The sequence below is a fragment of the Phocoena sinus genome, chromosome 5 (genome assembly GCF_008692025.1).
Source record: "Phocoena sinus isolate mPhoSin1 chromosome 5, mPhoSin1.pri, whole genome shotgun sequence".
NCBI lineage: Eukaryota > Metazoa > Chordata > Mammalia > Artiodactyla > Phocoenidae > Phocoena > Phocoena sinus.
This window is the reverse complement of record NC_045767.1, coordinates 57,872,860-57,888,922: the sequence shown is the minus strand read 5'-3', so window position 1 is coordinate 57,888,922 and position 16,063 is coordinate 57,872,860.

The following is a 16,063-nucleotide window of genomic DNA, read 5'->3' as shown; positions in this document are numbered from 1 at the left end:
ATAGGAGAAGGTACAGACAGAGAAGAGGAGAGTCCATGTGAGGATGGAGGCAAAACTTGGAGTGAAGCAGCCACAAAGGAATGCTGGTAGCCACCAGAAGATGGAACACACAAGGAAAGATTCTTCTCTAGAGTCTTCAGAAGAACTATGACACTACTGACACCTTAATTTCAGAGTCTGGCAGTCAGAACCATAAGATAATAAATCTTGGTTGTTTTAAGTCTCCAAATTTATGGTAATTTGTTACCATGGCCAGAGGATATAGCTTGCACTTCCTGATGGGAGGTATAAGAAACAAAGTCTCTTTGCAAAGGGGTAGGCATGGGAATGGGTGAAACTATTGCAGACATATTTGAAAACAATCTATCACATGTAGGAAATCAATGCTCTTGCAGCAACATTTGAAACTCATTTTCATTAAAAATGAAAAGTTGAATGAAACTAAGAATTTTATTCAATTAAAATGAGGGATGCCTTGCCTAGAAAAAATACATTTAAAAGTGCAAGTCAACATGCAAATTTTTAAAGGCTCAAATTTTCTTATTTATCAGTTTCATTATCTTCTAGGAAGAGCTTATGTAAGAGGAGAATATTTGGTTAATTTTTTTAAAATTTTATAGATGAATTAGTTTTGCATTAAAAAGCAGCATAACTGAAAAAGATGACTTTACTTTGAAAAGCTAATGATGCATTTAAATGGTATACTTGAGCTATAGATTGATAGTTTCTTAACTCATAGTAGCTATTACATTTATATTTTGCTTATATTTATAATAATAGTCTCTACAGAATAATTAATTTACAAATTGCTCTATGGAAAAAGAGATGTAGAAGATATTTTAATAAGTTATGTGAATTTCTTTAGCAAGAAAAACTGACCATTAAAAAAAATAATAATAAATGCTGGAACCATGCCCAGATGGCGCTAAATTTATGGGGAGCCAAAGAATGTGAGTGGCATCTCTAAATAAAATTTTTGTAAACCTAGATTATTACCTGCATTAATCACCAATGATGTCTCAAATGTATTGTCCCTTAATTATCACAAGGTAGTCAATATAATGATAAAATTGGAAGTTTTGTGCAAAGAAAACCCAGTGGTTTTAACACTCATGTTTGAAACAAATGTATAATAAATTAGAAAGAATATTTGCAAAGGCACCTTGCTACACCTGTCAGCACATAGAAGGTGTTGACAGTTTTTGAACCTAGGGTTTAATTCTTGTTGCTGATTTTGCTTCTTCCTTATGAAGGAGAAAAATATAAGAAGACACAAAGGACTTTAAGGTTTAATTAATGAAATGAATTCAGTCTTCTCCTTAATAAGTAACACCCCACCAAGTTGGGTATCTTTGTGGACATGTTTCCAAGGTTTAATAATCCTAAAGAGCAACTTCAAGACAAAAACTATAAATTTGTTTATGATTTAAAGCAAAACTGAAAAAACAATAAGTCAATAAAACTACAAAAACAATAAAGTGTGGGAACCGAATGAGGAGAAATTATTATTGGGATTGTAGTCTGATTGGAACTCAATTTATTTATATGCAGTTTAAATTACAGCTTCAATGGGAAGGTAAAGAATAACATTGCCAATTATTTTCCTTCACTAAAAAACAGTTTGGTGATTATTGCCCTGAAGCACTAGGAAAGATTGACCAGTGGATCAAAAACTTGTTCAGTTCACCACAGAGCAAAAAACTTCACGTTTTCCTCCCCACTCTCCCACCACCCCTCAAAATAAAATTTCCACTAATGTCTTATTTATTGGTTTCTTAGGTAACATAACTTAGTTATTAACTGATCATAGTGATTGAAAAAAATAACTTATTACTTACAGTTATGTATTAATGTAAGGCTAAGTTATCAAAATACTATGAAAATATAGCAATGAAAAAACTTGCTAGAATGATGTCACCTATTATAATCTCAGCCCATTTCTTTTAGTTGATACATTCAGTGTCAGAGCTGCTCCTCCTTTTACTGTTAAATAGGAAATTCATTCATATGATGTTTGTTGATAACTTAAAATATTGTATATTAAAACAAATATCATAGGTTTTTCATGAATAACTTCAAACAGAACCATCCAGCTTGCAATATTCATACATGCTATGCTTCTAGATTCCCAATGCTTGAGTTCACTTACCCCTCAGCTATTAGGTTTGAGAAGTTTGAGGCACACTGTTCCAATACATGTTTGTTGCTATATTTTGTTTTTGTCAAACTGTTTTGGGGGCACTTTTCTGACCTCATCTATTTTATAGACAGTTAACAATCTACTCTGAAGTTCTTTGGGATGTTGTATTTATATCAGCCCCACACACTTTGGGGGAGAAAAGAGTATCATTAATGGACATGATGTCAGTAAGAGCTGCATTATTTCTGAAAATCTCTCTAACTTCTTTGCTTTAAATGTTCATCTTGACAACTTACTCATGTACTTACTCAGTGCAGCCACTATATATATTTGCAGTGAAGTTAAAAACTCCTTATCTGGGAGTACCAAAGGCTTTATATATGTATAAATGAAAAATATCTCATCCACTTATTTCTTCATCCATACACACACACACGCTTACCTTTGGATAACATTTGCAGATCAACATTAATTTACAGTTAAAGCTGATGTTGTTATGGGAAGTTCACTGATGACACTATGAAATCCAATCTTTCTCCAGTTTTCATGTGAGAACTTCTATTACTAGAAGACCTTTTTATCTTCTTTAAAACTCCTTGAGTTTGAGGCTTAACTTTTATCAGTTAATATAATGACCTTTCTAAGATTTCATTGACTCCCAGAAGGACACTGTCATATTTTTTACACAGTTCATATCTTTACCTAGATTATAAGTATATTTAGTGTCTTTATATGTCCAAAGTATATTTGGTGTCTTTATATGTTCAAAAGACTCATGTTAAAATAAACACTAACTTAGTCCTTCATGTACTAAATTCTAAAGTCCTTCGTGTATTAAATTCCGTATATGTAGATTGGAAGGATTTTATTTGCTGCATTTTGATACATAAAGCAACAGTATTCACCATATATCAGTTTAGTCTTTGGCATTTTCCATTTAGTATTTCTAGAAATGTTGTAATTTTATAATATAAAAAGGCAAGACTCAAGTGGAAATGTCAAAACTATTTTTATTGAAGAGATGATCATTTCCTGGTGGCATTGTTACAAACTGCCAAAAGGTTTGTTTTTTAATTCAACATATAATAGGTTCAACATATAATAGGTGACTTTCCAAATAATACATTACCCTGAAGAATAACACCTAATCAGAGATATGCCAATCCCAGCTGCTGTCTTCTAAAAGTATACCAAAAAGAACAGAGAAATTGTTATTTATAGTCAAATTTCAATTTTTTAGAATTGTTATCTTGTCGACATATTACTTCTATGGTTTGCTTCACATTCTTCTAGATAAACTATTTCTAGTCTTTTCAAGTTCTGTACTCTTTTGAAGAAACTGAAGGTAAACAACATAAAATTCAAGTCATCTAACATGGTTTTGGCATATCCATACATACTTATCTATGGTGAACATGGCATTTAAGGTAAGTGGATAAAATAAACTTGGTTACTTGTTTATTATTGTTTTCCATAGTTTCTGTACTGGCTTACAAATAATTAGGATTTATCTGTTTTTAGATAACTGGCATTATACAATGAAGGATCCCTTGATTCTTATCCATGTAAGTTCCATATTAATGGTATATTTTTTTCATGTTTTGACATTGGACAAGCACCAATGCATCTCCTTGCAAGAGACATTGTTACAATTTTGTAAAAATATATCATGTTAGTAAAACTGAAAGGAATTTTGGCACTTTGACATGATGTATTCATTGTGTGAGCTTTCAGTATTTCCTTGATAAATGTAAAGGCTTATTAAGTGAGCTGCTGTAGGATAAAAGAGTCACAAAGTTTGTTTCATTTATACTTTTAAATTCAAATCTCCCTCAGACAATTTGTGTTTGCTCAGTCGTTTAATAACATTTATTGTGTTCCTACCACAGGCCAAGCTCTCTTTGAGGGACTAGGGATCCACAGTAAACCAAACCAAAATCACTATTCTAATGGATTTTACACTTATGTGTGTTGGGGCAAGGGAGTATTAAATAGAAAAATTAGATATGTGAATAACTTGATAATGCTTCAGTTGTTGATATAAAAAAAGGCATGGTAAGGGAGATAGTAGTACCTGGATGAGTATTGCTAATTGATAGGAGATGTAAGGAAAGGGAGGCCTCTCTGATAAGTAGAGATTTCAAGTAAGAAAATGAGCCCTGAAGAAAATCCTGTCAAAAAGCCTACCAGGCACAGCTGGTACAGTAATGCAAGGGAAGGAAATAGAACTTGTTTACCATTGTTGAGGAATAATAAGAGCACAGTGTGCCTAGGGTGCTTTACATTTTTATCACCAATGTTAGGATTTAACAATAATCTTTTCACTTACGAACATTTTAAAAATTACCAAGCGTTTGCATATAGTATGTTGTTGATTGACACTATATGCCTAAAGTATGATTGATAATTATTATCCCAATATTATAAAGGAGGAAAATGAAGTCCAAATATTTTAAAGGCCCTACCTCCATTCTCACAACTGCTGAGTGATGAAGCTGAAACTATAATTCAAATCTCCTGATTCCTGGCCCATTTTTCTCCCCATTATTTTATATTTTGTATCAAAGTTAGACTAGACTGGGTCTTGATTAGTCTCTGAAATACTCAGTCCAAGACTTGAGAATCTAGAAACAAAACCTCTATTTGAAAGTGCATGCCTTGAGCAACTATAATGCCCATCTGTTGAAAGCTTTACATTTTAGAGAGGAAACTAAGGCCAAGAGATATATTACTGAAGCTTATAAGGCACTTAAATTTAAAATAGTTTTTCTCTAAAGAGGTAGCATATTCATTGATCTTATATAAAAAAAGTTATCAACTGTAATTCAATAGTTAATTGACATGACATTTTAAATTATTTGAGCCCAAATACCCAGGATATATCAGAGTGTCTATTTAACATCCTCTGAACATAACATATGCCATCCTTCTATCAATATTTTATTCTTTTTATACCATCTACCTAGAATACATTTACATTCTCTCTATTTTGGAAAGTTTTATCTGTTGTTTGAGATATCATTCATGGTACCACTCTGCCAATCATAAGAGTTTCATGTAGCTCAGAATGCACTTAATGCTTGTGTTTACTACTCCTTTTGCCACTAAGATATGCTCTTTTTTATTGTTACTTAATGTTTAAATGTATCTGTCTTAACACAAATGAAAAATTTATGGATTGTTTGCATTTCCAGCCTCTTTATTTTATACACACACACAAGCTTATACATATGTATGCATATATGCAGTTGTATATATGATAACCTCTTAGCAAAAATGGATGGTGTTGATGATTATGATTAAAAAAGAATGATTTCAACTAGAATAATTGATTATACAAAACTGAAGGATCTTGTAGAATCTTATAATTTTAGTGTCCATTTTAAGTTAAACTTACAAGTTTAATGTCCTGTTCAAATAAAGTGCTTACTAATCTCTTTTTGGAAATGCAGGAGGGAGTGGGTGGGAGAAAATTAAAATTATAGTGCCTGCTATATAAATGCTTTCATTTTTCTCAAATTTATTTTCAGGTACTAAAGTGACACATAAATACATTATTCTTTAAAAATTCAAGTATTAGAGGGACGTTCAAGATGGCAGAGGAGTAAGACATGGAGATCACCGTCCTCCCCACAAATACATCAGAAATACTTCTACATGTGGAACAACTCCTACAGAACACCTCCTGAACACTGGCAGAAGACCTCAGACTTCCCAAAAGACAAGAAAATCCCCACGTACCTGGGTAGGGCAAAAGGAAACACAGAGACAAAAGAATAGGGACAGGACCTGACCAATGGGAGGGAGCTGTGAAGGGGGAAAGGTTTCCACACACTAGGAAGCCCCTTTGTGGGCAGAGACAAGGGGTGGGTGGGTGCTTCATATTCATTAGTTGAGTATTCTTACTGAGACCTTTCTACATTTACACACATACCTGTGCATCCACAGATGAATTCTTACTATTTTGGTTTGTGACAGATTAGATTGATAGATAGATTATAGATAGGTTGATAGATGTAAAATGTATATATATATAATGTTTATATAATATGAATAATATCACTTTTATATATTTTTATGCAACTTCTTTTTTTTACACACTATTTCTTGGAAATATTTTATGATTCTACATCCTGATGTACATCATTCTTTTTAAATGCTGCACAGTATTCCACAATAAGGAATACTACAGTGAGTGTATTGAGTCATTCTTTTAAAGAAGAAATTTAGGATGTTTCCAGGACTTCCTTTATGTAAGAATCAGAGAATTATTCTCCTTGAAACTCTCTGCAAGAATCTCTTATTTTTGAGCTAAACATTAACAGTTCCTTTACCAGCTGGAACCTTATTCTACCTAATTATGTCTCAAGGTTTTAATAACCTGGCACACAGAGGGAATAAGTTTCATATTTATTCCAAAACAATTTTTAAAAGAAAGGAAATGTATATTATATATTCAATGTGAATCATCTCTTAAACCAAGTTTTGTTTTGTTTTTGCTTTTCTTTGTTTTTGTTCTTTTTGGAATTGGGAATGAATAACGTAATGAATAACATAACCTAAACCAAGATGTTTACTAACAAAAGAAAAATTTCTAATAGCATATGTAGGGTCAAGGTGATAATTTAAAACACAATGAACTCAAAAAATGTGAAAAAAATTAGCAATCACACAGTCATGCCCTCTAATAATCAGTGAATCACAGAGAAATAATAACTCACTTTTTATTGAGGAGCTTCCTATTGATTTAAGTAACTCATCACATAGGAATTAACTAGAGACTCAGATATTCAGATAGACAAAAATGTTTTGGTTTTAAGTGTGAATTCAGAAGGCACATAACCAAGGAGGAGAAAAACTATGTTTAATATTGCCCAAGGTACTTTCCAGGAAGTAGCTCTGAATCTGCTTTGCAGGGTGAATTTTTTACAATTTAGAATAGTGAATGACAAATCTAAGACCATGGTTATCTCCTGCTGAAGTCATGGTACTGAACCAGACAGCACCACACACAAAACATGAAATGAAGAAGAAACCAACCAATAAAGCAAAGCATTCACTGAACTTTGTATTTCAAAAGGCAGATGAGGGCTTCCCTGGTGGCACAGAGGTTGAGAGTTCCTGCCAATGCAGGGGACACAGGTTCGTGCCCTGGTCCGGGAAGATCCCACATGCCACAGAGCGGCTAGGCCCGTGAGCCATGGCCGCTGAGCCTGCGCATCCAGAGCCTGTTGCTCTGCAACAGGAGAGGCCGCAACAGTGAGAGGTCCGCGTACCGTTAAAAAAAAAAAAAAAAAAAAGATGAAATCAGAACGACACAAGTCCTATCTTGAGAAAATAGCACAGAAGCCTAGAATGGGGAGTGGAATTTGGCTAAGTTAAAATATAGCAGAATAATCTTAAGAATTTCTAATTCTTAGCTGAATTTTTGGCTCCAGATAGTGGTTTACAAACATAGAATTTTTCAACCAATTGAATAAAATGAAATATAAAGAATGAAATCAATTTTAAATGAAAGATAAAAGGGAAAGTGAGAGCAAGAGAGGCAGAAAGAGATTACTTAGGGGACCCAAACACAAAGCCCTGGAGAAATTATAGACCAAATAACTTATAGTCCTTCAGTATGGTGGGCAACCTATAATTTGAGAAGATTTTAAATCACAAGGGCATCTCAAATAAGCCTACCTTGGTGTATAAGTTGTGCAAAATGAACACTATTTGACACACATTGGGAAAAAATAACCATTATTTATCTCAGTTAGTCCTGTAACAGTACCACAACACATGTTATGGAGTCCAAGCTTATACTGCTCGCCACAGATCAGGCCAACAAATCAAGAGATGAGTTGTCGGGGCAAGGAATAGTGGCTATATTCAGAAAGTCAGCAGACCCAGAAGATGGTGGACTAGTGTCCCAGAGAACCATCTTCCCGAAGTCAGAGTTCAGGCTTATTTTATACTAAAAGGGGAGGGGGTAAAGTTTTGGTTCCAGCCGGACTCCAGAGGGGATGTGTTAATTTCTTCCCTCCTGCCGCCATTCACAGGTGGGCCTGGTCAGGATGTTTCCTGTGAGCTAAACAATGGTATTTTAGGTTAATGCTCATTATCTGTGAGGCAGGATACCCAGAGATGGGTCATTATGTATATTTTAAGCTTATAGGCACATCTCTTTATTGATTAACTTGTTCTTCCCTATTACACACACATTTTACCTAGCATTATATAGTTGACTTGACTTTATGGGTAATAAGCCTGGTTTATGCTAGATTAAATGAATAATGGCAATGGACATTGTTCGAACACTTATTATGTGTTAAGCAACACACTAGGTATTGTGCATAGATATACTCATTTAAGTATCACAACAGCCACACCAGGAGATATTATTAAGCCCATGTTTTAGATGAGAAAATTGTAGCATAGAGGAAAAAACAAGAGAGAAACAAGGAGAAGATAAAGAGAGCAAGAAAAAAATAATGTGGACTTATATTCAAAGATCCATGAAAACTGAAATAAATTATTTAGGCTATTTCTTCAAGGCTGATACACTCCAAGATGGTTGTCCCACTTCTAAACTGCTCATAAAATACATCACTACATAGAAATTAAATGAATTAGCTCTAGAAAGACTTTCATTTAAAGTCATTTACTGAAAAGTGAGCCAACTATTGATTTCTGGAAAGAGCTAGTAGAAATTAAATATCCAGATACAAAAGGAGTAACAAATGATTAATACCAATATTTGTCAAACATATTCATGAGGATCATTGTGCTTGGTCAAAATTTTATGTTGTCTTTTCCTGATAAGCACTTAGTGGAGTGTTTCACATTTTTCTGGAAATATATTTATGCTTAATTTAAAGGAAGATGGATCTAAACCAGAGATCTAAGAGTTTCTTAAAATGGTGGCATGTTGCAATCTGATATTTAGGTTATATGTACAACTGGATTTTGTGAAATTAAGGCTACAAAGTATTGCGTTGCATTTAGAAGAGGAAAACTTTTTACTTGAAATATTTCCCAAGATTCTTCCCTGACAATCAATTCCCTGGATTTCCTTTTCTTTTTACATTTTTTTTGTGAAGAAAAGATATAGCTGCACTTTCCCAAAGGAGGTCAAATTAGACAAATTTCAAATTTTGTGAAAAATGCAAACATTAGTAAACATCATAAATTCTAAAGAGATGTTTAGTAATATTTTTGTCAGCAAATTATTCTATAATACATACTAGGTCTGAGACACGTTCCCCTAAGATTCTGTGCAATTTGAAGAAATCTTGAAGTATAAGAACTCTGTAATCATAAGGCATTAAAAAAAAAATCAGAACTGGTGATTAGGAAAATGGGCATTTATGATTGAAACATTAGGAGAACTGGTTATTCCACTGTGGTGTAAAAATAACTCTCCTGTTTAGGGTTCACTTTCACAAGACTCCCTTCCTTCCTGTTATATCCCTTACTCTAACTTCAATAGCTTTGTCATGTGCTTTGCTTTATTTAATTCTTAAAATTCACTGCTAGAGCATTCTTACCATGGAATTGTCCAATCATCAAGGCACCTACCTATATTATTGTCCAATCATTAAGACACTTAAATTATTTTAATTTCCTGAATATTTTTTCTTTATAACCAAAGTAATTACAAACGAAAAAGAAAATAGCTTAGGAATGCATTATCACACTTGATTGAACAAACATTGCCAAATTATTTTCTACCTGCCCTACACAACTTTCCTTGTTCCTCTTTTTTTTTTTCTTTTTCCCTCTAAGCAATATAATAAAAAGTATTTTATGAATCAGATAGAATCAGGAGCTTTTTTCCTACTATAGATATCATGTTAATTGAAACTGGGCCCACCCCATTCTGGTACATTGTCTAGTTAGTAATCATTAATGTATGTACCTCTTTTCTGGTTAAATGTGACCCTTGTCATGTTACCCTCTAAATATTTATCCTATTCTACAATGTAGAGTAAGTTGGGATTCAAGATTTTTCCCCACTCTCTTGACTTTCATGAGTTCTATTAATCAAAGAAATACTTCTTTTAGCTTAAGCAACAAATCTCAGAGAATAATTCTTTTTTTCTTCTATGATACCTCATAAAGTGTTCTGACAGGCAGTAAATTCTCAAATAGTTACAAAATAACAGTGAGTTTCCCTGTTTCATATTCAGTCACAAGGGTACAATTTTCCATTTACCCATTTTGTTATATAGTACACATATTGGAAACTCATTTTTGTTTAATGTGATGTAAACTGGTCTCACTACGAAGTGAGTATCTTCACTCAGACAACTCAGCAATCTCATTTGTCTGCCTAGACAAGCTAATCTGATTGTAATCCTGTCACTTATCTTTTAATTTCTTTTGAAGTTGATGTATATCTGAAGTGGCATTCAGCTGGGAATCACATAGGTAAAATTGATTTTTATCACATTTAAATGTTTCAGGACCTGGGCAAGTGTTTTTAGATATACAATCTTAAACCATCTTGGGTGAGAGTACAACAGATAAACTGTGGGCATAAACTCAAGTGGTAAAATATAACAAGATTCTAATAATGCAAACAGAGACAGAAGTAGAGTTCTGGGATTCTGATCCCCATTGATATTTTTTTAGAGTGAATTGGCCATAGATAATTGTCAAAAAAACAGAATATTTTATTATAGAACTAGAGAAGCTATTGCTGTTCAAACAATGCCCAGATGCCTTCTTCCTCTTGAATTGAATCCATCTACAATACCAAAAACAAATATTAGGGAAAACAACAATCTTTCATTTCTAAACTAGATTCATGAGAAAAACTGATGAGAGCAGAAATTAATAGCCAAGCCATTTCAAATGAGGCACACAAACTGGAATTTTACTTTGATACACACTGGTTGAGCAGGAAAAACTAGAAACCATAAGAGGTAATAGTGATTTTATTTAATTCATGATCTTGCACAAACTACTTGATCTGAGAAAGAGCCAAGGAGGCTTCAGTTTCAGGATAACAAATTAGATAACCTCCCAAAGTCCCTTCGTCAGGAATTGAGTGCTGAAAGCATTTACCATGATGAGGGGGACCCATGAGGAGAGGTCCAGGTAAGGATAATGGGAGAATGGCCAGCCATGCAATTAGAAGGCAAAATTCAGAACCATGATGAAAATCATCTGGTAGTAGAAATCACAGCAGATGGCTGAACTTAGGGAGGGTGATCAATCACAGCATTGTTTGTAGTAACTAAAAATTGGAAATAACTAAATGCCCATCATTAGAGAAATAGATGAATAGAATGTGGAATACTAATGGAATAATTAACAATAGTGTATATAGTGAGACATAGAGATGCACACACATGTACACATACACACACACAGAAAATTAGGGAGAGAGACGTCAAGAACAAAATAAAGTGAAAAATCAAGTCGCATTATTATCCCTATTTTTTTAATCTCACTCTCCAAAGTAAAATTGTTACAAATAAATATACATGTATGTAAAGGGATAAACACAGATTAGAACTGTATACACTAACTTCCTGATGGTATTGGTCTCTGGAAACATGGGCAGAGATTCTTTAAAAGGAAATAGGGGCTTCCCTGGTGGCACAGTGGTTGAGAGTCTGCCTGCCGATGCAGGGGACACGGGTTCGTGCCCCGGTCCATGTAGATCCCACATGCCACAGAGCGGCTGGGCCCATGAGCCATGGCCGCTGAGCCTGTGCATCTGGGGCTTGTGCTCCACAACGGGAGAGGCCGCAGCAGTGAGAGGCCTGCGTACCGCCAAAAAAAAACAAAACAAAAAGGAAATAGGATTATAAATATTATTCTTTGTGCTTTTCTGTATTTGTGCATTATTTAGGCAATGAAAAGCAAGGAAAGAAAGAAAACACAATGAAGTAGATGATACCAAGAGAACCAGACACTTTGTATAAGGACTTCCAGAGCATTACTGTAAAGAGCAAACTGATTCATATGTGTTACTGGCGAAATCAGTTATGAGAGGAAATGTCGTCAGTCTCACTTGCTGTAGGTGATTGCATTATTCAGGACTCTTGGTTGCAAATAACAGAAACCCATGTTAACGTTATTAAACAATGAGGGCATTAGACTGAGGTGACTCCAATGCCTTGGTAGCCTCCATAAGCCAAAAAAAAACTAAGCCAGAGTCCACTGACTAAGCCAGAGTTCACTTGAATTTGAGAAAGTGAAATTTGAGAACAACCAATCACAGCCAAGCTTTCCCAAACAAGGCAACCACTTAAGCTCCAACCAAGCAATTTGTTTTGTTTTGTTTTGTTTTTGCTTTGCTTTCCTTCTGCACCTTCTCTATATAAACCTTTCCCCAATCTCCTCCTGTCAGTGGAGCCACTCCTAACCACTTTCGGCATGGCACTGCCCCGTTGAAGTTGACATATACTCGAATAAACTGAAAATTTGAATGGGCCTCAATTTATCTTTAGCACCCATTAATGCTAACTTAAACATGTGGAACATATCTTAAAAATCCAAGTACATTTTACAGGTAGGCTCAGGATAGTGCTGGATCATCGGAAATAACTTAAAACTCAGATGTCATCAGAACTCGCTCAGTTTTGCCCAAACCTACCCAAATTGGATCTTTTATTCACCTCTGATTCAGTTAAATTGCATCTCAATGATTGTATACAATACCCATCATTCTTTCAGTTTTAAATAGGCACATAGGTCCTTGACACCTATTCTGTCATTCCCCCTTCAAGGCTGAGTATAAAATTTTAAAATAGAATTTATAGTACTGTTGTTAGTATCTACCCTTAATAATCAATTCTTAATTGACTATTATTTTCATATAATATTCGTATAACTATTTTATAAATATGATTGTTGCTAGTCATGAAATTTTAGTTCATTCCAGGATTCTATATCTTAGCCTTATTAAGAAAGAGAGAACTACTTAGTGTAGTGATTTTGAGTATCCCACATGATATATTTGTTTTTATTTAAAATCTGTGCTTGGGTTAATTCAATAATGGAAGTTAAGGAACAGCGAATTCAGTCATTTGAGGACTTTTTGTCATTCTATTTAGAGATATTCTTTTATTGACTAACAAAGTATTTTGTGCTTGGCTGAGATGAAGGATCATTTAACCACCCCAGAGAGACATTTCAAAATTTGTATATTTCGGGTTTCCCTGGTGGTGCAGTGGTTGAGAGTCCACCTGCCAATGCAGGGGACACGGTTTCGTGCCCCAGTCCAGGAAGATCCCACATGTCGCAGAGCGGCTAGGCCCATGAGCCATGGCTGTTGAGCCTGTGCGTCCGGAGCCTGTGCTCCACAATGGGAGAGGCCACAACAGTGAGAGGCCCACATACCACAGAAAAAAAAAAAAAAAAAATTGTATATCTCATAGAATCATTAAATTCAATGTACATTATCTTTTACTTTGAGGTATTTTGATTAACATAAACTAAGAAGGTTTCAGTGGAAACAAACGAAAAATGTAATAGTTCATCAAAAAAGTGAAAGCATAACACACTACAATGAATTTGCAATTAAAGTTTCATTTTTTACATTTTTTGAACATGCATTTATGTTTAGAAATATACCTACTTCATATCTCTTCTGTTTCTCTTAGCAGCCTCAAGGGTGCCAGACATGAAGATGAGAAATCATCAAACTCACTTAGCCATTCCAATTTATTATTTGTTATTATTTTTTACTTTTTTTTTCTTTTGTTGGGTTCACTTTTGGCTATTGAAGTTATGATTTATCCTATTCTTAGAACTGTTTAACTTCACAAAGCATTTCCAAGACCTAAAAATTAAAAATATAAGTATACATTTTCCTAGTGGGAAGGAAGAATAAATGGAAGAAAGTGTGATTGCTAGATTATTGTAGACCTGTGCATATGTAAAGATATATAGAGAAATATAGGTATAGACAGTGAAATGGAGCTCCCAGAAGGAGATGAGAACAAGAATAGGGTAGAGAGAATATTTGAAAAGATAATGGCTAAGAATTTCTAAATTTAATGAAAAAATTTTAACCTGTGCATGTTGTAACCAAGATGGTCAGTGAACCTCACACATAATATATACAATAAAATCTATACCTAGGCACATCACAGTTAAATGGCTATAAAGTGAAAATGAATAGAAAATTTCATCATTGGGCAAAGACAAAAAAGCACATAAGATACAGAACAATAATGAGAGTTAAGACAGACATCTCATTAGAAACAGTTAAGATCAGAGGGCAATGATACAGAGTTATTAAAGGCTTATAGAAAAAAAATGCCAAACAAGAATTTTATATCCAGTGAAAATATGCTTCAAAAATGAAAAGAAAATAAGGACTTTTTTTCAAACATACAGAAGCTGAATGTATATGCTTCTAAGCAGAACTTTATTGCAAAATATGACAAAATTAGTTCTTCATGCTGAAGGAAAATGACAGAAAGCAGAACTCTGGATGTTAACAAAGAAATAAAAACACCACCAAGGGTATTCATATGCATAAATAAAGCAGATTTTTAAAATTATGCTTATTTTTATAGATATATGTGTATGTATTCATTTATAAACATATGTGTGTTTATATATACATGTTTGTGTGAGTGTATGTGGCTATATATATTGTGAAAATTACTAAAAAATAAAATATATAAATAAAAAAATAACAGAACTAAAGAGAGAAAAAGATAAACCACAATCCCAGCTGGATATATAATGTTCTTCATGGGAACTGATTTTTTTGAAATAGAAGAAAATTAGTATGACATAGAAGATTTGAGTAGGATTATTAACCAATTTATTTGGTGTGGAAAGATTACTATACATAACAAAAACAAAGTTCACATTTTTTTCAAGTGCATATTGAACATTCACCAAGATTGATCATATGTTGAGCCAAAGAACAAAACTTAGTAAATTTCAAAGGACCAAAATATACAAGGTGTATATAAAGCAATGATGAAATATTATTTCATTTTCATTAGAATAGCTAGAATTTAAAAGTCTGACAATATCAAATACTGGCAAAAATGTAGAACACCACGAATTTTCATCGTTGCTGGTAGAGGTGTAAAATGGTAGACTTTGGAGCATTGTTCCGATAATGTTATCAATGTCTGACAAAATTGAATAAATATCTCCCTTAAATCAGCACCAGAGAATAGATAAACAATTTGCATTATAGTCATATCATGAGATACCACTAATAATAAACATTTTTTTGAATGAAAGAAGTCAAAAGTAACTGCTCCTTGGAGAATAGGAATTGACTGTTAGCAAAGGAAGGAAACTTTTTGGGATGATGGAAATGTTTTGTATCTTGTTTTGCATGGTGATTACATTATTGCATAAATTCAACAAACGTTCAAATGTCGAATGTTTAAAACCTGTGCAGTTTTATGTAAATTACACCTAGATAGACAAATACAACAACAAAGAAAAAGTGAAATTACAACAATTCCAATCAAGAAGTATTTATTGAATGAATACCAGCAGGGTCTAATGGTGATGGAGGTGTAGTTAATGCCAGCAACACAATACTCCTAATCTCCTCTCAAGCAACTAATATTTTAATTACAGTGAAAGAGTACACACACAAGTTAAATAATAATTTTAAATACAAATGTAAGTGATAGAACAAAACAGTCTATGATTAACTGTAAGTTGAAGTCTTGCCTTCATCTTCAGAGCAGAGAATAAGAACACTTTGAAACTGAGGAATTAAAAAGACTTCTTGGAAGTGATATATTTGAGCCTGGCATTTCAACATTAGTTAAGATTTGGTTGAAGGAGACAAAATAAAATAAAGACTGTATAGTCATTACCTCTTAAATTTTACTACTTTTTCTGAAACATGGGCAAATTAGTTTCTGATCATTACTGCAAAAAATTACCACAGACATAGTGTCTCAAAGCAACACAAATGTATTATAATTATGGAGG